This window comes from Protopterus annectens, chromosome 2.part0 (assembly GCF_019279795.1).
Source record: "Protopterus annectens isolate FY-2018-M chromosome 2.part0, PAN1.0, whole genome shotgun sequence".
Classification (NCBI taxonomy): domain Eukaryota; kingdom Metazoa; phylum Chordata; order Ceratodontiformes; family Protopteridae; genus Protopterus; species Protopterus annectens.
In genome coordinates this window covers 197,689,484-197,711,755 of record NC_056728.1, presented here as the reverse complement: position 1 = coordinate 197,711,755, position 22,272 = coordinate 197,689,484, and positions in this window count along the sequence as shown.

Below are 22,272 nucleotides of genomic sequence, written 5' to 3'. Positions count from 1 at the left end.
GATGGCAGGTCTGGGAGCAGCCATTATCTGTTAGCTTCTGTAAAGAAGGGGGGGGATATTATAAATGTTTCTGGCTCCTAGACTCTGCCATAAAAGCTCTAAATGTGTATTGCAGGAGTCTGCTAAAGTCCCGTATCAAACTTCATAAGGAGATATTGCGGGAACCTAAAGTCGGGTGACCAGATGAGGTTTTTGCAAGTCAACTTGGATACTATATTTTACGGGGAATAATCTCAGAGTATTGAGTATTCTGTTTGGGAAGCCTGACTAGAAAGACCATTGCCTACAGCACCTTGCCTTGCAGTAGTAAATAACTTAACTAGGAAACAATAAAATTCTCTTGTATTCAGTCAGGAATATAGTGAAGCTTAGTTTAGAGAGCATTTTTCTTTATTTGTCTGAGTCTGTCCATCAATTTTCTTTTCAATATTTCCTATGATCTGAACTCTGTGGTTTACTGTGAATATATATATATATATATATATATATATATATATATATATATATATATGTTCAATATTTGTAAGTATTTTTGTAATTTATTATTAAATGTATTTAAAACTCTTGTGTGGCTGATCCTTGTAGAAAGTACTTAACCTTTGAGAGTGCTTATATTTATTTGGTGACACTGTGTGGGCCACTCCAGAAGGCCTACCCATCTTGGTGAACTACCATTTGTAGTAGTATTACTATTACACAGTATAATTGGATACCCATTGTATGAGCCCTACAGTAATTGAATGGTGGCAGTAAATCTACCTTATAGTCTAGGCAAAGATGGTAGAGCGGGTAATCTGTGCCACCCTTTCCCAGATGTGTGTGAAAATTAAATCTTAAAGAGTGTGTGTGTGTCAGCTATATGAGGCAGGGACACAAAGTACTGGGTTTACAGAGAGGGTGCTGGAGGACTTGGCTTGGACATTTGGCTGAGTACCTAACCCTACAGCTGTACCAATGGGGAGTTTTATTGAGGACCTGGAAGGAGACAGATAGAGACATCCAGACTCTGGGCTGTGTGTTTCCCTGTATGCTCTTAATGGAAATTGTACTTGATGCAGAGAAGTCTGCATCAAAAAATACTGAGTGTATCCATTTGTATTCCAAGTGCACATCCCTCTCCAGTGTCAGTGGTAAGGATTCATGCTCCTGATTACAGGCCCAGGATAGGGACTACACATATTGGTGGCCTTCACATAGTGTTAGCAGTGGTGGGCATCACACATACATCTTAGCATGTTTAAGCTTTCTTTTAGGTTAACGCATGTCTGTGTGTGTGTGGCTGTCAGTTTGGGACTTTTTTTCCAATTAGGAGGGTAAAACTTCAGTATTTGAAGATGTACATAGTTATGTGTATTAAGTTAATAGGTTTTAGGGGTGATTGGGCTGTGTTTGTTTTATTGTTTGAGGGCTTTCAATAAAATAAAGTTTTGTAAAATGTGACATAGGCTCAAATAGATATGACAAGAAACAACTGTACAAAAGTTCAACCTGTCAAACAGTGTATGCATGTAACACAAAAGCTTGAACTAGACATTTAACAAAAAAGGTGTTATACATAAAAGGAGGGAATACTAACTTTTTTTCATGCACTGACACTTTCTGTAATGTCTTTAAATGTCAATGGTCTCAGAGATAAATACAAAAAAGAAAGAGTAGTGAACTATATTAAAAATGTAGAGTGCAAATAGCTATGTTACAGCAGACACACTTAGAAAGAACTGAACATGTGAATTTGATAAAGAAAGGTTTTTAAGATAGTTATTCAGCAGAATACCTGAGATAAAGGAAAAGAGGAGTACTTACATTAATAGCAAGAGGAGCTCCAATAGTGATAGAGGAGGATAAAAAAGATAATAATGGCGGATTTGTAGTGCTAAGGGGTTACTAGTAAGGGAGGAGGATTACAGTGGCATATATTCATATTCCAACTAAAACTGCTATAATGGAGCTTAAGAAAATTCTGAAAAAATAATCGGTTTTCAGCAAGGAATATTACTTATAGGTGGGGACTGGAATGCAATTTGCAACAGTGAAGATGTGTCTGGGGGGCCCAGAAGGGAAAGTAAAACAAAAGTGGGTAGATTTTTGAAGAAATTTATGAAAATATTTGGCATGGAAGATGTGAATTTAGTAATAGGAGTTCAGAGTGAATTTACATATTATTCCCCAAGATATAAAAACTGGGCTAGGCTAGACAGAATATACATTTCACAGGAACATGTGCATTTAATTGAAGGTCTTGATAGGCACCCAATAACCATTTCATATCATTCACCAATAATAACTAAAACACACAGGATAATTAAATAAAAATGAGACACTGGTGCCTTCCCACCTATCTTTTGAAAAGACAGGAATTTAAGGAATGGTTATTGGAGATTATTCAGGAGCTATTAGAGGATAGAAATTTCTTCTGAAAATATAGCTAGGGAGTTGAATAAAATTAAAATGGAGATTAAAAATAGGGTGGAAATAAAAGAAAGGGAGCTATGGTTAAGAAGTAACAAGAATTATTGAGACAGACTGACAAATGTTAAAGTATTGTAGAATAGGGGGAAATCTCACAGAACAAGAACAGGATCAACTGTAGAATGCTAAGCAGAAACTAAGGGATTACCTTGATAATATGCATGTTTTTATAAAGCTTATTGCTAAGCAACTATGTTTTGATAATAGTAGAGCACAAAAATGTGTAGCACAATGAGTCAGGCAACAAAAAGAAGGGGCTGTGGCCAAGCTTAGGGACATACCTCTCAAGCTCTTAGAGCAAGAAATCTGGACAAAGCCATAAGTAATGGAGGTACAAAGCCCCAAAATAGGTGCTTTTTCCAATATTACTCTTGCAAACTTAGAAAGTTGATAGATTAACAGGTTTTGCATTAACATGAATTTTTCTGAAGTATATGAAGTCTGAAACTAAGATTCCTGCCATTATTTTCTGACTTCATTCCTCAATGATTTGCTGATGATTTACCAGAAAACTACAATTTTATGAGACATAGGACAAAAATATGAGCCAAAAATCTGGACATTCTGCAAAAATCTGGACAGTTGAGATGTATGCTTCAGGAGGCTATATAACAAGGAAGGTAACAATAGATCTTGTAGAGGTATTAGAAATATTTCAGAAATTCTATGAAAGTCTGTATAAAGCAGAGGAATATGGAAATCAAGAAAAGCTACAAATGGAAATGCTTATGAAGAATTAAACATGCCACGGTTAGAGGTAGATGAGGCTCAATTACTAATGGTTAGGAGGGGAGGAGACGAAATAAAAATTGTGTTGTTTAACCAGTCTACAAGAAAGCCCCAGGAATGGATGGTATTCCTGTGGAAGTTTGAAATCTAGGAGGGAAACAACTGATGAAGATCTGGAGGGTTTTGTTTAACAGTATTTTAAGAGGAGGAGAAGTACTGACATCCTGGAAGAAAGCAGTGGTAGCTTTAACACCTAAAGAGGGTAAAGATCCATCAGACCCAGCTTTGTAAAGCTCCATTTCAATATTAAACCATGATTATAAAGTGTTCATGTGTATAATGGCTAAAAGAATGACAAAAGTAATGCCAAAATTGACAGATATGGATCAGTGTGATATTGAGGAGAGGAAGCAAACATTTGACAACATTAACAGAACATTGATGATTCAGAGGGAAGCAGAATGTAAGAAAATATCATTGTTTTTGGTAGGTCTTGATGCAGAGAAAGCATTTGACAGAGTAAACTGGGACTTTATGAGCAGGGCAATGGAAGCATTTGCGTTTCCAGAAAAAAATATAAAGTTGATTAGGAGGATATATAAGAGATCAGAGGCAAAAATTAAAGTGGTTGGGGTCCTCTATGATAATTTCTGCTTGAGCAGAGGAACCAGGCAGGGGTGACCTCTTTTCCATTTGCTATATGGATTATATTTAGAACCAATGGCAAAGAAAATAAGGGACTAAGAAATTCAAAGATATAATTGGTATGGTAGTCAAGAAAAGCTGGCTCTATTTGAGATGATATAATGTTATGCCTGACAAAACCAAAGAACGTTTCAAATCTTTTTGTGATACAAAACTAATGAAGCTAAAACAAAAGCAATAGCAGTAAATTATGTAATCATACATGAATTGGTTCAGCAATATCTGTATTCATGGGGACATGATAAAATGAAGTATTTAGGAGTATGGATTAAAAACTATTCTGGTGTATCAGTTAAGGATATGTGGGAAGAGACTAAACAAAAGATAATACAAAAACTGAGAAAATGGAAGCTTTAGTATATGGATATGGATAGTAAGATACAAGCAGCCAAAATGTTTCTAGTCCCTTTATTTAGTCTTACACACAGGTTAGGCATATTGTTATCAACCAGAGGAGAAGTTGTGGATAGCAATTAATAAAGGACTTTATGTGGGAGGGGAAGATGGCAAGAGTCAAGTGGGATAAGCTGATTCTTCCAATAGAACAGGGCGGACTGAGATTACCCAATTTGAAGGGGTATTTCAGGGCTAAACAGTTAAGTCCCCTATACATAGCACAAGCAGAAAATTATAATTCAAAGTGGAAAGGGATGATGTTGAAACATGAGGGAAGCTCAAGAAAGAAGGAGAGATTGGTATTTTGGATGCAGGCCTTTAAGGAGAATAACAATAATCATACAGAATAGTATATCCATGAAGTAGCAGAAAGTATTCTAAGAACTAATCCAACGTGGAAATGGAGAAAGGAGATTCTGCTGATAGGGATGATTGCAATTAGGGATATACACAGTAGGCAAGGGGGGGTTATTGGAGAAAACTGGCAAAGGAACCAAGATATTGGGAGCAAATAACTAGAGAGGGAAAGGTAATAGAATGGGAAGAGGCCAAGTATTTATTTGGACTGCAGGTTAGAGATTGCCTTCCCTATGGAGGATTGATGTCAGAGTATATGCAAAGAGAAAGAAATAGGGGGTCCTAAATGAAAGACCAGCACTGGTAGAGTTTTTAGTAGAATCTGGAACAGAAGCTGCCATTGAAAAATGAATAATTAGTAGAACATATAAAATATTGCATGATAACTATAAGAATAATCAGAGGAGGTTAGAAAGGATTGAAAAGGGAGACTGGATAAGCAATTCACAAAGAAACAATGGGAGGGTATATATATGTATGTCTCTCAAATATGCAACAAAATCTAGAAGATTTAGGATTTTTGCTTGGAAATGTTTACATAGATATTTTATGCCCCAAGTAGCCAGCAAATGTTGGAGGTGTGACGAGGAAGAAAGAGGTACTTGTGAGCATATTTTCTAGGAGTGCGGTGGGTTGCTGGACTTTAAGAATTCTCTATGGGATGCACTGTCAGAAGTGCTGGGTGGGCAGATTGGTGTGACAAGGAAGATGATTTTTCTGAGCTGTGATACAGAATTGGAATGGCCTAGATATGATAAGGCCTTGCTATGTCTAATTATGGTGGCTGCTAAAAAAGCAATTACTAGGAAATGGAAATCAAAATCTAAAACAACTATAATATAGTAACAGAGATAAAACAACTGGAATTGAGATCTTTAGAAAAGGGTAGGTGCAAACTACATAGGGAAACAACTGAATTGTGGGAACAATACATATAGGGGAGAAATTAGGTTTAAAAGAAGTCAGGACCTAAATGAGCTATGTAATGTTTGACTGAAAATGATTGGGTAGATTATAAGTGATATATAATGTTTGCAACTGGGGAGTCTGTCAGTATGGTTTGTGATGTAAAGTGCTTGCAACTAGGATTGTGTCTATGTGGTTTGTTTTCATTTATATAAATGAATGACTGCTTATGTTGTAAGTGATGGTTTAATAAAGATGTTTCTTGTTTATAAAAAGGGGCAGGAATTGAATAATTTATGTAATATTGCTTAGGTTATATGATATACAGCAGTGTATATAAAGTATAATGTTAATTTGTATACAGTTTGATTACATTTGTATAAATGTAAATTTGCCTGTGTCACAAGTGATAATTCAATAAAGGTATTTAAAAAAAAATGAGATGGACTTACAGTAGAATGTACATCCAAAACTGAAATTTTAAAGCACATGCTAAGGACACAGAGTCATTTAATCCAAACAGGCCAGTTGCACTGTTAAATTGTTGCTGCAATTCTTTTAACTTTAATCTGATTTTCCATGGCCCCCTTGTCTACTTCTATATCTGCATCTATAGACAGCAATTATGTTTTTTCAAAGGGACTATTTATAAACAAAAAACAGGGGTGGCAATGGAGGCAGCATGTGCTCCGATATTTGTCAACATGGTTATGGCTCATTGGGAGTATACATATGTTTTCAACTCAGAATTAAAGGATGGGTGGGTTTATACTGACAGATTCTTGGATGACAATGATTTTTTGGAGGAACAGATTGATGAGTTTTTTTTCAATTTATAAATTATACCACTGAATGTTTGAGATTCACTATGGAAAAATCCCATGACATTCTAGATTAGAAAGCACAAAAGATTTGTTTCTACATGTACAAAAAACCCACATACTCGAATGCATTGCTACTTCACAATTTATGAAAAGAGGTTTGGTAAAAGGCCAGCTGGTAAGGTTGGCACATACAACATCAACAACTTCTTCTTTTGGCTTTTCCCAGTTAGGGGTCGCCACAGTGAATCACCTATCCGCTCATGATTAGCAGTAGAGCTTTACGGTGTTGAGTTGCCAGCCTGATGCCTAACCTTCCACGGAAGGCACACACGCATGCACTCACGCCTAGGGCCAATTTAGAGTGTCCAATCCACCTACAGCATGTCTTTGGGATATGGGAGGAAACAGGAGCACCCGGAGGAAACCAACATGACCACAGGGAGGACATGCAGACTCTGCACAGAAGGCACCCCAGCCGAAGATTGAACCAAAGAACCTCTTGCTGTGAGGTGACAACGTTAACTGCTGCACCAGTGTTGCCACCCGCATATACAGCATCAACTACTGACACATTTTATGAGGAAAGTATAAAACTAAGACATGTTAATAAACAGAGGTTATCCAGAGTGTTTTCTGAACCATATTTTTATAGAAGTGTACAACTTTATTGGGACAAAAACATAAATTTTGGACCAATGAAGAGGTAACTGAGAACAAAAAACATAAAACCTTATAGGCAGGGTTATGTTCTTACCTATATTAGTGATGCTGAAAACACGAGAGGTGTTATTTACAGAAATTAGAAAATCTTTGAGGTTAGTGGTACAGATCAGAAGAAATTAGTTAACGCCCCTTATGTTAGTTATAAAAAAGATTGTTGTGTGAATAACTATAGTGAAAGGCTTGGGAACAGATCCAATAGATGCCAATTAAAAAAAAAAATTGGAACATATAAATGAGGTAGATGTAAACTCTTTCCTCACATAGAGGAGGGTGAGTTTATAAGATTCTTGGGTTTAAGTAGAGTTTCTTTCCCCAAGTATTGTAACTGTTACACACAAAATGTGGGTTTATATAGCTCAGTGCAGGAACTGTTCTTGTTACTACATAGGTAAAACTGAGAGACCGTTAAATGAAAGAATTTACAAGCACCTTCCTGATATCAGGGTGAATGAACAAGAGAATGCATTATGTAAACCATACCTCTCAACTGTACAGGTTTTAGCAGAATGTCCAGATTTATGCCTCATAGTTTTGGTGTGTTCCTCATAAAATCTGTCCCTTTCTGGCAAATAGTTGAGGACTGAATTCATTAAATAATGACAAACATTTGAGTTTAAGACTCCACATCCTTCGGAAAATGCATGCAAAACCTATTATTCTATCAACTTTCTAAGTTTGTAAGGGCAATATTTAAAATCTGTCCCTATTTGTCCCCCCATCATTTTAGGCTTTGTCCAGATTCTTTGCTCTAAGAGGTTGAGAGGTATGATGTAAAGATATACAGTAATACAGGGATCATGCATTTGGTTTCTTTGTTATAGATGCTACTGAAGTAGACAAGGGGGGCAAGGAAAATCAGATTAGAGTTAAAAGAATTGCAGTGGCTGGAAAACAAACACGGCTGGCCCCTATGGATTAAATGACTATGTCCTTAGCATGTATTTTAAAAATGAAATCTTTACAGTATTAGATCAGGTAGGTTTTTACTTTCAGTTGTGGTGCTATTTGAATTCAGTTTTAAGCAACTATTTTTTCAAGGCAGTATAGTGTAGTGTTTTGTAGAGATGGTATGATTTTAAATGCATGACTGATTAACACGGGGTAGAGATCAAAAGTTATAAAAGGAAATGACAAGTTGTTTTATTAACTCTGATGAAGTCCCAGGATGTAAGGGTCGAAAGTGCTTAGTTTTTATGTACCTATGATTTTTTTTTATGTATATGTACAGTAGATTAAGATAGTGTGACTACGCCAGAGTGTGGATGTCTTTTTATTCTGGGAGTCTCTAACATCACAAGTATGTTTATGTGGTGAGATGAAACTTGTTTTTTGGATGACCAGTGTTAGAAATACTTTGGAATCAAGTTGAATTTTCTGGTCGTTTAGGTGCATAGTTTAACAATTATAGTGAAGCGTGGATTGAGACTACAAAGTATTGCTACAAGTGTACACTTCCTGGTTTCCAACTTTAGTGACTATGGCAAGATGTTATGTGGCTTTTCGACTAACATTGAATTGAGTGTGGTGGCATCTCGCTGTATCATTCAGTGATTTATGTACTGTGGCAGGTAATTATTGGGAAGTGGTCATTAGCAGACAAAGTATTGGTATAGATGTGCACTCCTTCTGTTGTTGGGGTCTTCAATTTCAGAATGTTACAGAAGACATGAAGACTGAAGGATCCTACCTTGCAGTACAGGAAGTAACTTGTAGCATTATTCATCTGTACCAAGTGCCATGCAAACTGATGTGTCTCAGACACTGTGAATTTTTCACCTATTGGCCTGTAAAAAAAGCTAAAATGTATTCACAGTTTAACATTAAACGCTTGGACTTCACAATGTCAATTATCCATCTTGTCCACAGCTAAATAATCACGCTGTCAGCATTCAACAAAACAAGGAAAATAAGAATCATAACTAAAGAAGATTGTTTATATTATGTTCTTGTTTACTATACTTGATTCTTTCCTTTATATCATAACTTCCCTGGTGTGCAGAAACCAAGTACTTGTATATACACACATATGCGCACACAGATGTGACCATCAGTTGCAGTCCCTTGTATCTGTGGTTAAATGAATGAGCAAATATGTAAAGATCTTGAAGTACATTTTGGCTTACAGTTAAGAATTATAAAGTGTAACCATTGTGATCTATGTCTTCCCAATCTCTTGTCTCAAGAATCTGAGACAGTCACTCAAAATCAAGGACCCGATTTTGAATATCAGTCTTGCATACTTAATTGAATAAGTAGCAGGTTTTGCATTAGCAAGCATTTTTTGAAGGATGTGAAGTCTGAAGTTCACATTTGTTATTTTGTGACTGTGGTCAGCAACATTTTACCAGAAAGCCAAATTTTATGAGGAAGAGACTGCAAACAGGGAGAGACTCCCAGACAGTTGAATTGTACCCTATGCACAAACATGTGTCCACACACCAACTCATCAACTACAGCAACTACTGTGTACCTCAGAATATTTGGGACTAAGTGAATGAATAAATGTATGCTGTTACATAGTGCAACTTCCCTTTGTCCCATCAGCTGCTTAGCTGAAGAATCAAAAAATGAAACAAAATTAGGAACAGATTTGAAATATTTGCCTTGTATACTTTGTTCCTAGAATAAGAAGCTTTGCATTAGCAAACATTTTTTGAAGGATACAAACTCTAAAACGTGCATGCCTGAAATTTAGTGACTGCATTCTGCTGTAATGTGACAGAAAGCCAAACATTTTACAAGGAACAGACTAAAATACCTCTTAATTTCTTTGCTTATGAATTGTGGACAAAGCCAAAAATAATTGGGGCAAAAAGGGACAAATTTAATTGGTGACCTGGGAGTTCTGCTTTCCATTTTAATTCCTGATGGTATTGACTCTTTCTAAAAAAAGCATAGCATGATTTCTATTTTAGCTCCAAAATGCAGTCTCCCTGAAGACTGTTTTCTGCTACTCAGGCTCTCTTTGGCTTGAATTGTCTACATGCAAGCCAGTAAATAGTGCAGCAAAACAATGCAGCTGAGAGCAGACCATGGGACCTGCAGCCAGCAAAGATTGCGTCTTGGCTGTTGCTGACTTGTTTTTGTCATGGGTCAGTGTTTTTTTTTTAATTTAATTATTCCTGGGACTGGGCACTACTTGCAAGGCACACAGTTTTACCAAGGGGAGGTGAGCAGGCATGTGCCCTTGTGTGCCCCAGTGTAGCAACACCCCTGTCTGCTGAGAAGACCTGGTGCACCTTTCCCTGAACACATGCTCCCGATGGTTGCTGTGAATAGCTTACTTGGTCTACTGCAATGTTTATGCAGTCAGTCATCAGGTACCAACTGTATGGTGGATTGGACCACCTCTTTACTCCCCTCCCGAAGGGCAAGCAGGTCTCTGTTGCTCATTCCCATCTTTCCACTTTAGCTCCTCCAGTACTTGGAGCTCTACTTTTTTTAAACAAGAAACATCTTTATTAAATTATCATGGATGACACAGGCAATCTTACATTTATATAAATGAAAATAAATCATAGCAACACAATCTCAGCTGCAAACATTATACATTACAAACAATGCCGATGCATCTTTAGCTGCAAACATTATACATCACTTTTAATATATCCAGTTATTGTCAGTCAGTCATTACATAGTTCATTCAGATCCTGCCTTCTTTTAAACTTTATACCTCCTCTGCATGTATTAATTCCACATTTCATATTTTTTCCTATGTAATTTGCTCCTACTTTTCTAAATATCCCAGCCCCACTTGTTTTATCTTTGTTGCTATCATTGCTACTTCTAGTAAAGTTGGTTTAGACTTTGTTTTCCATTTTCTAGTAATGGCTGTTTTGGCAGCCATCATAATTAGACTCAGCAAGGCCTTACTATGTCAAGGCAATTCCGATTTTCTATCATAGCTCAAAAAATAATTTCCCTAGTTACTCCAATTTGCTCACCCAGCATCCCATCAGAGCAGTCTTCAGGGAATCCTTAAAGTCTGCCAACTCATTACACTACCAGAAAATATGTTCCCAGTTACCTCTTTCTTCCCCATCATACCTCCAACATTTGCTGTCTACCTGATGAAAAATTCTTTGTAGTCTGCTTGGGGTATAGAAATACCTATGTAAACACTTCCAGCAAAGATCCTAACTTGTCTAGATTTTGTTGCATATTTGGGAGACACACATATATCCCCCCATTGTTTCTTTGTGAATTGTTTATCTAGTCTCTCTTCCCAATCCTTCCTAACCTCCTCTGATTGATTCTTATAGTTATCATGCAATATTTTATATGATGTACTAATTATTCCTTCTTTTTTAGATTCTACTAAAAACTCTACCAGTGCTGGTCTTTCATTTAAGACCCCCCTATTTCTTTCACTTTGCCTATGCTCTGATATCAATCATTGATATGGAAGACAATTTCTAGCCTGCAGTCCAAATAAGTTCTTGGCGTCTTCCCATTATATTACCTTTCCCTGTCTAGTTATTTGCTCCCAGTACCTAGGTTTCTTTGCCAGTTTTCTCCAATATATTCCCACCCTCTCTTGCCTATTGTCTGTATCCCTAATTGCAGTTATCCCTATTGGCAGAATCTTCTTTCCCCGTTCCCGTGTTGGCTTAGTTCTTAGAAGATCTTCTGCTACTTTATGAATATAGTAAGCTGTATGATTATTGTTGTTCTCCTTAAGGGCCTGCATCCAAAATCCCAGTCTCTCTCTCTGTTACTTGAGCTCCCCCCATTTCATCATCATCATCTCTTTCCATTTTGAATTATAGCTTTCTGCTTGTGCTATGTATAGGGCCTTAAGTATGTTGTTGTGAAATACCCCTTCAACTCTGGTAATCCTAATTTGCCCTGTTCTGTTGGAAACCTAGAGCTCTGCTTGATTTGGGGTCATCTGAGTTAATTTTGTGCTTTATTTGTACAATATAGTTGCCACCCCTTTCTTGTTTTATTGTGCATTTCCACTGGAATGACTACTGTACCTTAAAAGGTACCATTCAGCCAGTATCAGAATTTTCTGCATTACTTAGACAAATGTCAGATTTTTTGTTCTACTAGATGACCATTTGCCAGTGTTCAAGTCCCCTACCCCACAGGATACAGTGATGCAAATTAGGACTGTCCTGTAAAAGTATGGACAGGCAGTAACACCAGTGTGTGGTGCCACCCTAAGTGTTCTCCTTCACTTCTAAGACCATGATTTCTCCATCAGTTTAAGTAATCTCTATGTTCTTCATTAGATCACTGTTGCAGTAATCCTGTATTATGGGGTGTTTCCTGCCAAGGATACTGTTCACCTGATCAGTCTACAAAAGCTTAGGCACTTCTCTGTTATGCCATGCATCCGACCTATAACCTGTGTAGGGGGCTGCACTCTGGTATTTTAAGGGAGCATGAAAATTCACAGAACTTTATTGCCACCATTCTGATTATGAAGAGTTTCTGCATCAGTTTGTTAGCCATGTTGTCTGTTCCAACCATATTTATTTGTGGTAAGATGAGTACTGTTTTGAGTACTCTTCTGCTTTTTCTTTTATTCTGCTGAAAAAGAAATGTACTATGTTCATCAATCTCAATGCTGACGAAGCCTATGAGTTGCATCTTGCAAAGGATATAGCAAATAGCCAGCTTCCAAATGCTTTCATCTCCTCCCATGCTGTTACTCCAGCTGCTTACTGGCTAAACCTATTTAAGCTATAAACACCCTGAGTGACTAAAAAATTGTCGAACTTTCCTGATGCCTCAAGAAGTAACAGCTGAGCGTCTTCCCAGGAGACAGCGACTGGCTACAAGCTTGACAGGAGAGAGAACATCTGACTACAGGCTTTATTTCTGGCAGATAAGTCCCCATGGGCAGCCCTTCCCACAGAAAATACTTTTAAATATTTTTGATGTATTTTCTAAAGAATGCTGACAATCTTATTAACATCAGAAGTTTCTTGTCAGAAAATATTTTTAGAATGGGGCGTATTGAAGTCTGGGGCTGTTTTTGTAAGAAGTGTATTCTTTTTTGAGAACTAACTTAAGAGCAAGGATTGGGGATTGTTTTTATGTATTTAAACACTATTTGCATATTTCTGTGCTTGTGTAGACTTTGTGGCTGCTTGCCTTCATTATTTTACTGCTTGAGGGAGTTGCCCTTGAGCAGTGGGAAGTGTATTTCAGGGATAAAAAAGTATTTTGTCATGTGCTTGAGTACACTTCATGACATTATATATTTTTTTCAATCAGTGCACTTTCTGTGAAAGGAACTTTGAGCCCTGACAGGATTTTTGTACGGCTTGTGCTTTTAATTTTGAATTTTGAAGGGAAATCGTATTTGAATTATAGTGTGGCTAATTTCTCAAGTGTCTAAACATGCCTTAAAAAGTTTGTATGATTGTGCTTACTATTTCTAGGGCTTCTTTCACAATCTTGATAAAATTTGTCTGTGTATGTACCCAAACATTTTCAGATGACTTGGTCAGAAATCCTGAACGGAGGCCTTCTGCTACACAGGTGCACTAACATTGGCATGAGAGAGAGGTAAACTAACACATTGCGTTTCTAGGATTATTCAGGGCCCTTGGTGATTTCCCAGATTCCCTGTTCCAAGTGTGCTACTTGTGAACTGACTTTCTTTTCCCAGCAGTGCTTACTGGCAGTCTGGTATCTTCCCTAGCTGCAGTATGAATGTTTCCCAGTCCTGCTGTTCCTTCTCCAACAAAACTTAAAAGAAAAAGCAGTGAAAGCATGAGCCCTTGCATGTAGTACAGGCTTGGTCAGTGTATCAGCCATGTGGTCACTCCTTGTTCTCAGACAGACCACTTGTTGGTTTCTTCAAATCCCTCTGTTGCAGCTTTGCTGACCATTATGGATCGGTGATCAGACATGGCCTTTTGGCTGTTCCAGCATCTGATCTGAATATGGGAGAACCATCAGTTTCATATACTGGACACACCCCAGGAGAATCTCTTTGGGGTTGATGGGGAAGGAGAACTCTTGCTCAGGAACCCCAAAGTTTCCTTTTCTGTTTTTTTTCCACAGATGCTCCTAGGAAAAAAAGAAAAATCATTGTGACAATAAAGATATGGTTTCTTTTGCTAAAAATGTTATTACCTTAGCCAAGAGTTTATTACAAGCTTTTAGCCCTGGGTGTCAAGTACCTCATAGCTTTAAGGACTGCTGACAAGTGGAAAAGACTTGAGTGGTGCCTCCTGCTAGCACATACCTAAGAGATGGCAGCAGGGCACTAATGAAAATTCCAAAAGGAAAGTTTTCCAAAAAGGGGTCAGGTGTGCCCTCTTATATTATTATGTTAGAATCCAGGTCACCCTTTCCTTCTGCCCTAGCATCTCTTCCTCTTTCACAAAAATTAACTGTAAATGCCCCAGCTTGTAAACTGATAGTTACAAACAAATGGGTTTTGAAGGTGACATAGGTAGCAGTTAATAGAAAAGCCCTCCCCTTTCAGAGGAATATCTCCTCATCCACCCAGTCTAACAAATCTGTTACCTTAAGTGCTCCAGCAACAAGAAAATGGACAAAACAACAGTAAAGCAGAATCCCACAATCAGTCAGAGCAACCAAAAAACAAAATAAAGAGATTCTGCAAACGGAGTTAAAACTTTTAATGTGCAAAGCTTTTGGACAAGAGATCCAAACTGATGAAGGATCTCTTACCCAAAAGCTTTGCACATTAAAAGTTTTAACTATGTTTGCAGAATCGCTTTATTTTGTTTTTGGTTGCTCTGCCCATAAGTGCTCTAGCATGTTGGAGACAGGAGTTGTAAAGCATGTTCCTGCAGATCAAATAAAAATGGACTTTTATTCCAGAATTCTTTTGGTCCCCAAGAAGGATCACTCTGAGACCATTTTTGGATCTTGCTGCTTTCAGTCTTTTTGTAAAAATTCCAAAGGTCAGGATGTTGACCCATCAAACACTACTGGTTATACTCTCAGATCAGAGCATTATAGTAACTTAAGATCTTAAAGATGCTTGCCATCACATTCTGGTAGGTAGAGATTTGAAGAGATTTCTAAGATTTTATTTTTCTGTGTCTGGCTCTTATTATTAGTTATCAATAGTACCCCTTGCTTTCTCTACTGCACCAAGAGTATTTACAAAGTGTCTAGTCCCAGTGGTGGCCCCTTGCAGATTGAAGGGCATCCATATTTTTCCATAGACAACTTGTTTGTTTGTGCAAGTCTTTTTCCCTTGCCAGAAGTCCTTAAAGATCTCTTCCCTCCTAGATCTAGCAAATGGGATTCCAGATAAATATGCAAAAATCCTCCATTACTGCATCACACAGGATTGTTTCTAGGTTGCCTAGCAGAGAATGTCTCAAAAGGCGTTCATTCCTGAGGGGAAGGTGGATTGTATATGGAAGCTTTCTTGGATTTCTTTCTACAGCCTCTAGCTAAAGCCAAAGAACTCCTTAGGATATTAGGCCTTGTGTCTTCTATGAATCTAGTTTTTCCCTTTGCTAGCTTAATCTTAGGAAAGATTCAGTGGTACCTCAAAAACATATGGACCCAACATTCTCCTCCTATTGAATTTCAGATTCTAATCTCTGACTTTATCAAGTCAGAACTGCATTGATAGTGGGATCAGATGGCTAACAGTCCATGTCTTCTTTTTTCTCCACCCATACCATCACAATGTATACTGATCGACTTCCTCAGATTTGGTTTGGAGAGCAGTTTCATTGGGAGTAAAAGTGTGAGGACTGTGCGACAGTTCAGACAAATCAAAGTACATCATTATAAAAGAAATGTGGCATTGATTCATGCCATAAAGTCTCTGCATTATCCCAGGGACTTTGGTCCCTTAGCATACACATCATGACAACACCATGGTAGTGTGGTACATAAACAGGGTGCAGTGCACCAGGTCATAATCTCCCTCATTTTTATGCTATGATAGCTTGGGAGTTAGCTCTGCAGCACTCAACTTTTCAAGCTTCTTGTATACCTTTAGAGCAGAATGTTGTGGCAGACAAGTTAAGCAGATCCTGGGCAGACCATCATAAGTGGAAATTCAAAACAGAGGTCTTTAGATGTATCCTACATATGATTCAACTTCTGGAAGTAGAGCTGTTCACCTCCTTTCAAAAGAGAGAACAAAATAGATTCTGTTCCAGGATCTCCTGCAAGCAAGCCTGGAAAACAGATGTTCTTTCATGCCTTTTGTTGGGGATATTGCTCTGAGTTTTCACCATTTCCAGTGATTTCCAGGATAATTCTGGAGATTGAGAGAGACTCAAAAAAATCATTGTGGTGACTCCCTTCTGGCCTAGACAAATTTGGTTCTCCCTTATGGAATTGGCCAAGGGGAATTACCATAAGTTTCCTCACAGACTGGGTCTACTCACATGGGACAAGTTCAGATCCCCCAATATTAAACTGCCAAATGACTACTTGGATGTTTCAATTTTGAAACCTCTTTCATGTGGATGTGCAGCAGATTCTGAAGGAGGCAAGAAAGCCTGTTACTAGAAAATCATACATTTGGTAAGTGGAAGTGATTTTCTAGTTGGTACCTTGCCAATAACCAGGGATCCAGCAATGATTTTGTGCCACAGGTGATTATACATTTGTGAAAGTCTTCTGGCTATCTTGCTCCTCTCTAAAGGTACATCTCCCAGCCATCTATGCGTATCTGCCCTTGGATTCCCATATTTCTTCTCTATTTAACAATAAACAGTTTCTAAAAGGAAAACAACGGAATAACACACTAGCTGAAGATAAAAACTTGTTTTATTACCAAACAAATAAAATAGGTAAGTGCTTTCACTTTTGCTTCATCAGACCATATACATAATCTTTACTTATATGAAATCCAATGACTAAGCAACCAATCACATGCTAAGGATCACAGTTAAAGGAGAAAGACATAATAAAACCACAGCTTGTGTAAAATTGTATGCATATCTGCAGAAACTGCATACAGAAAAAATGCATACAAACAGAAATTCAACATGCAGGAAAAACATCAGTGTCATAAAACAAACACATATTGACAAAAATATAAAAACAAAAATAAGCAAAAAATATAAAAAAGCCTTTTAACTCCTAAGACTACGTCCCTTCAGAACTGGTCTAAGTGGGATTTTCTCGTTAAGCCCACTACCCTGATCAGCTCTCAGTCTCTCCCTAGTTTCGGTTAGATTCCTGATGTCACCACCTCTAATGCTGGGATAAATTCTGTCAATAACCATGAACCTGAAGGCGTGTGTTTTGTTAGTATTGATCACATGTTCACAGAGGGCATTGGTGGTAGAGGCACAGCATATGCTATATGTGTTCTCTAATTTTATCCCTCAAGGTTCTATCAGTTTTCCCAACATAAAATGCTTTACAGAGTGTGCAATAAGCAAGATAGACGACATGCGTAGTCATACAGGTAGCCCCTATCCTAAAACTAAACCTATGACCAGTGTCAGGTGCTCAAAGCATCCACTTGTGTCTGTGAAACTGCAAAAGTTGCAATTACCACAGGGTTTCGTAGTCCCTTCAATCCCATTCACATCATGCTTGTAACTGTTCGGATAGCACAACAACCTCTTCAAGTTCTTGTAAAGGAATCTAGATGTGTCAACTACTATTCTTTTGATACTGGGGTCAGTGGTTAACAAGTCCCAATGTTTCCTAATGATGTTCATAGTCATTCTGAAATCTGTGGTATAGTTATGTGGAACAGAAATGCTGGCAGGTACAGCAGGTAATGGACGTGCATTGTCCCCATCCTGTTCAGAATAATACAGTTTTGCTATATTGGCCCTAAGGGGGGGTTAGTACCGCATCAACCTTTCCTTCCTTATAACCTCTATCCCTTTGCCCTACCCCTTAGCTGAGTAAGTTCCCGATTATAACCTTCTTCTGCCCCATTTAATCTAGAGGCTCGAAGACCCACTATGTTTCTAAACACATGAAGAGGGTGCATACTGCGTCTGTAGAGCAGAGAGTATATGGACTGATGAAGCAAAAGTGAAAGTGCTTACCTATTTTATTTGCTTGGTAATAAAACAAGTTTTTATCTTCGGCTAGTGTGTTAGTCCATTGGTCGTTTTGTTTTACATTTGGATTTTGCTTTTCCAATGGCATATTTATCCCAGTCTGTGCACATTTCTTTAGTTTTTAAAAGGAGTTTTACAGGCTGCTTGTGGATAGGTTCCTTCTGTTTGGGGTCTCACCTTTTAAATCTGCATGGATGATTTAGTGTTAATTACCTTAAACTGTTTACTGCTGTGATATCTACAAAAAGAGTATCTGAGTTGTAAGCTCTTGTGGTGGATGAACCCTACCCGGTTTTCCACTGAGAAAGGGTCACTCTATGTACAAATCCCTCTTTTATGGCCAAGATTGTTTCAGAGTTGACATTTGAATCAAGCCAACAATCTCCCTGTATTTGTTCAGAAGCAAATATCAATAGAGAAGATTCTACACACACAAAGTGCAAACGTAACTGGGGAACTGTTTTGACAGAGCTAAGTCCTTTAGGAGAGCTACCAGCTCTGTTTCCTACTGAAAGACTAACCCATATCTAAGCTGACTATTTCTTCATTGTTGTCCTCCATTTTGTTCCCACAATGGAAGTCTATTCTAGGCAGTGCTAAGGCACATTCTGCTAGAGCCTTAGCTGCTACAGTGGCATAATGGAAAGTGGTGGACTCTTACATATTCTAGAGGTAGCAACTTGATCTTTCATCCATACATTTATAAAGCAGTACAAGCTGGATCCCTTTTCCAGTTCTTGGCTTTAAAACCAAAACAAATCCAAGGCAATAACTGTTCTATTTGGTAAAACCACTTAAAACAAAACAAAAAACTTACATATATATTAAGCACCTTCATCCCTTATCAGAACTTCATCAGAATATAAATAAAAACAGTTAAGTTACAAAACTTTTATACACACATCCAAGAGTAATGACAACTCTTCCTTTGATGTTTCAAGAGGGAGTGTCTCCAACCATTCCTAGGCAAAGCAGTATCACAATACCATCTAGTGTTCAGAAGATTTAAGTGCACTTCATCTTGGCAGTGTGTAATCCCTCCACCATCCCTCTTGGACATTTGTGTGTGTATATATGTATGTATATGTATTTTTTTATGGTTCCGAATGAGTTCCCACTTTTCTTTAGATAGGCAAGAAAGTCCTGAAGAATTTCAGTCTCTCTGGCTTTTTTATATAGCTCCCTTCAAAATGGGTTCAGCTTATTAGTAGCCAGAGTAACAGTATGGAATGATATGAAAGCTTTTGGAAGCTGGCCAGCTGATGTGTCTTTGGCAGGATACAACCCATAGCTTACTGCAGCAGTGAAGAATTTGAGCATCTACTGTTACAGATAAGTGTAACTTGCACAACTGTACTTTTCGTGTTAAATAAGGTGAAATTGCTGTGGTTGACACATCCCTTATAAGAATAAACATCCCAATTATCTTTTCTTGGACCCAGAGCATAATTAGTGTGCGATCTGCCAGTCTTTCTCACTAAGGTAGTATTGGTAGGCATCTTGGTTCTCAAATCTTATATTGGAAGTAAGTGTTTTTATTCACTGGCTTGTGCTAGGATGATTTTGGAGTCCTGTGCTTCAGATGTCTCCCATTAGTGTTAAGTGACTGCTACCTGTGAAGTCTTCTGTTTTTAGTTGGTCAGAGCTGAACATCTTGAGGCACTTGAATAGCCTTCAGACTGACTGTTGTACTTATTCTTGCTGTTGAGACCCCCCTAGGTAGGCCAACATTGCAAAGAGTTCTAACATGTACATATTGACTGGATAGCTAGCTGATGTGGTCGTGAAGGGAGAGCCAAGGCTGATCCTCTGAGTGAACAGGAAATCTTAACTATTTGTCTTATAAAATGTCACTTTGAGCCTTATGAAGGTATAGCTAAGTACAGCCCCTCCTCATAATATTTCCTGAGAAATTTCTAAGTAAAGGATATAAAAGACCTAAAATACCCTTTCTCCAGCTACTCTAGCTCCTTCTCTTAGGGACCCTTAGCAGGAGTGGTTCAAATTTTCTCAAATGCTTTTTAAAGCCCTTATGGTCTTCCAGACCCCTCCCCCAAACTGCTTCTTTTCCTGTTTCTGCTCATACTCTCGAAATAAAGAGGAGGAAGGTTTGGATTATTCTTCCCAGATTCACTCTCTTGTAGGCTTTCTATGAGTTGGATTGCATCCTGTAGTCTGATTCCTTTGTGAAGAACTCTCCTTTGGCAAAGCAAGTTAGAAAATAATGGAACATTAAACAGAAAGGGAAGCAAATGTCTAATTTCCAGAAAATTATGTTATACATATGGACCTACCAATACACTCTGCTAAAAGTTTTATAGGATCTTAAAAAACCTTGTCTACTTCTCTAGCTTTTGAATCCCAGCCACCTGCTTCCAAGAAGCCACATATATTTTGTAAGGTTCACAATGCTACAAATACTTGTATTAAAACCCGGCTTTAGACCCTACAGTTTGTTCTTTGGAATCAGATATGATTTCTGAATTTCTTCTTTCAGCACATGCCTTACCCAATGCCAAAGTTAGTAGTGCTGTGAAAGTTTATATGTGCCACCTTTAGTTGCCAGTCTTGTGACTAGATACATGCTTTCTGTCTTCAATAACATGATTTATGTGATTTCCAACATTCTTGATTCTGACATTAGGTTTTCTTTACAGTACATGCTTAACTCAGTTTGACAAGTAGAAAGAAACTCTATTAAATATGGGTATGATGCTACTGATACATCCTATAGAGCAGCTATAACAGGTTCTGTTCTTAAAAGTGTGTCTAGGTTAGGCTGTAATCCCTTCATGATAATGTCAAAACTGAGTTACATGTACCTTTAGACAAAGATAACCTGTTTGGCACATTTCTTCTGAGATTTTCCAGAAACTTGAGGAGAGGAGAAACATTGTGCAAGTCTTTAAATAGCTCTTTTCTCCCATTTATGTTTCAAAGGAACTTACCCTTCCAAATCTGGACCACTCTTTCATAAATCACAAAAACAGCCTCAACAAAAAGGGAAGAAATTAAAAAAAAAAAGAAATGACATTACAAACCAAATCCTGAATTCAAAGGATTCTTCACTGATAAAGTATTACTTTGACTATAGTCTTTTCCCCTTTCTCAGCTTCAGCCTACCTCCTTCCCAACCTTACAAGGAAACTCTCTACCTCATTGTCAAACAATAACTTAAGATGCTTTGGTTCATAGGTTGGTACTAGGCTATTGGCCCTAGGACCTATACAAGCCTAGCCATAACAATTCCCTGGATATTTCTTCCCACAATATTTACTTCTCTGGACCCCTGTCTAGCAGGGCGACTGACATGATCCCTGGGGTGAATTTCCTATCTCCCATCCAATCATCAAGGTTCCTTTTGAAGAGGGCCAAGGAGGCGCTCTACTTGACATGTATGGGCAGTCTGTTCCAGAGTATGGGGAGTCTGTGGGTCAGGAACCTATTCCTCCAGCATGTTTTGTTCATTGTGATGACAAGGTTTAGATCCCTGGAGCGTGTGGCTCTGAGGGATTGGGATTTCTTTAAGTGGAGCACGTCCAACTGCTCAGGGTTTGACATGGCCTCGTATGTTAAGCAGAGATCGTCTCTGAGTAGACGATATGCCACAGAGTATAGCTGGAGTTCTTTTAGACGGTCAGCATATGGCATCTGCTTTAGGCCTGTGATTCTTTTAGTGAGGTATTTCTGTGGCCTTTCCAGCTGTTGCAGATGTCTTGTGAGGTACATACCAAATGGGGCATTATACTCTATAATGGGTCTAATGAGGGATGAGTACAGTGGGACAATGACCTCCTTTTTTCTGGATGAAAGGCCCTTAGTGATGAGGTGTGCCACATAGAAGGATTTCCTGACTGTTGTGGTGATGTGGTTATGGAAAGTGAGACCACTATCCACATGTGTCCCTAAGTCTCTCATCACACTTTCGATGTTTAGTGTACTGCCACCTATGTGATAATTCATGGGTACATGTTTTTTTCCAAAGGGGATAACTATACATTTCTTGGCATTAAGCTTGAGCCCATGGCTCTGGCACCAGGCATCTGTTTCTGTAAGGCCCTTTTGTAGAATATCCACATAATTTGGGGATTCAGTAATGGCTCCCAGTTTGCAGTCATGTGCGAACTTTGTTAGCCAGAGTCCCTTAGTGTTGGCCTGTACTTCAGAGA